This window comes from Arachis ipaensis, chromosome B06 (genome assembly GCF_000816755.2).
Source record: "Arachis ipaensis cultivar K30076 chromosome B06, Araip1.1, whole genome shotgun sequence".
In the NCBI taxonomy this organism is placed as follows: domain Eukaryota; kingdom Viridiplantae; phylum Streptophyta; class Magnoliopsida; order Fabales; family Fabaceae; genus Arachis; species Arachis ipaensis.
In genome coordinates, this window is record NC_029790.2 from 77,810,333 (window position 1) to 77,812,403 (window position 2,071).

Genomic DNA, 2,071 nt, shown 5'->3' on the forward strand with positions numbered 1-2,071 from the left:
ATCTTATTTTCTATCTTCAGGATGATTCACCATAAGCAAAAATAGAAGCGGGAGAAAGAACACGCAGTAGTCGGTTGATCCACCAGCTAAAGGTGGCAATCCGTATCGTCACCGTACCCCCTTGCTCATCTTTGAATGGAGCGAGGACGGTGCAAACTTTTAAGTGTGGGGAGATTGTCTGACCAATCGGCCGTTTTGGTGAAAAATTATAATCCTAACACTTTCACATTTCATTTTCTGTTATTACTAGGTCTTTTAAAATTTTTAGTTGCATTTTCTTAGTTTGTATATATATATAATAAGCTTAGTCAAAATAATGAAATTTTCCAAGGAATTTATCTATAGGACACCCCAATTGATTTGAGTAAAAATTTTTCATTGAACTTGCTTGAACTATACATTGTGGAACATGATTTTTGAGCTAAGAACACACAACCATGTAAGTTTTGAGCCTAATTGTATGGTTACATCATATTAACCACTATTTTCATTCTTATGTATTATTCTCTTTCTATGATTGTAATCTTTGATTTGTTTGATTCTTTATGTCCATTATTTTGTGTATGAATGCATCTTTATGATTGAACCCTTCATTTCAAATAGCTCACTTACCCTAATGGCCTTACCCTTTTATCCACCATTGTTAGCTAATTTTGATCCTATTTGACCCATTTGTTCTTAATTTTAGCATATTATTAGCCTTTGTGAAAAACAATAAATGTCCCTAATTCAAATCTTTGATTAGCTTAGGCTAGTGAGAGTGTGTTTCATTTAAGTGTGGGGAAGCTTAGGAACATTGGTCGAGATAAAAGTGTATTTTTGTATTTTTGTTGAAGATCTTGGGAATTGGGTACATACTCATGAATTAAATGTTTAAACCATATGCATTCATCTTTTGTACATATTATGTTATTGAAAAAAAATTGAAAAAAATATAAAAAAAAAGAAAGAAAGAAAAGGGAAAAAAAAGAATAAAAAGGGGACGAAATGCCCCAAAGAAAAGTAATAATAACAATGCATATGGGATGTGAATTGAAAAGAATGCATGAGTGTGTGAAAAGTGAAGAATGGGTAGTTAGGTTTTGCATTTTGATTACATTGATTGTTTTAGGTTAGGTGGATGTTATTGAAATAAATATATATATAAAAAAATAAAAAAGGAAGAAAGCAATAAAAAGGCGACAAAATGCCCCAAAGAAAATTTCAATAATAATCAATGCATATGGGATGTGAATTAAAAAGAATGCATGAGTGTGTGAAAAGTGAAGAATGGGTAGTTAGGTTTTGCATTTTGATTACATTGATTGTTTTAGGTTAGGTGGAAAGTTTAGGTTAATCAAGGATTCAAATTCTAGTCCACTTGTCCAAATACAATCTTACCTTGACCCTAGCCCCATTACAACCTTTGGAAAAGTCCTCATGTTATTTGTATGCATGAATTGAATAATTGTTGATTGTTAGAAGAAGAACAAATCTTAGAAAGCATGATTAGAGGAGATTTTAGTGAATCAACCCTATACACTTGAGCAATTAGAGCAGATACACATATCTTGTGAGGGGTCTAATTGCTCAATTCTATGCTTCCACCTATGATAATCTCTTATCTTGGAAGTTGTAAATTCTTTTCAATAACTCTAATCAATTGTGGATTTGACTTGGTTGTGATTGCTTTAGCCCATATGTTCATATATGTATTCTTGAAATTTGATTTATTTTGACTAAATAGTTGCATTAAAGGAACACGCTGGGGGCGATTTCTAAGCTCAAAGAGGCCCAAATCCACCTCATTTCTGAAGCTATTGGAGGCCAAATTCAAGAGGGAACAAGGGGAGAGAAATTAGGAATATAATAGAAACATGCTTTAGGTCATATTCTAGAGAGAGAAACTCTATCTTCTCTCTAGAATTAAGGTAGGTTAGATTAAATCCTTCTTAAGTTTAGGTTTTAATTCTTATCTTGATTTAGTTTTTCTTTTAATTTTTTATTGCTACATCTTTTCTTTTTTTAGTTCTTTTTTTATTTCCTATTTTGGTCACTTTCATGTTGATAAACCCTTGTTGATTTTGATTTC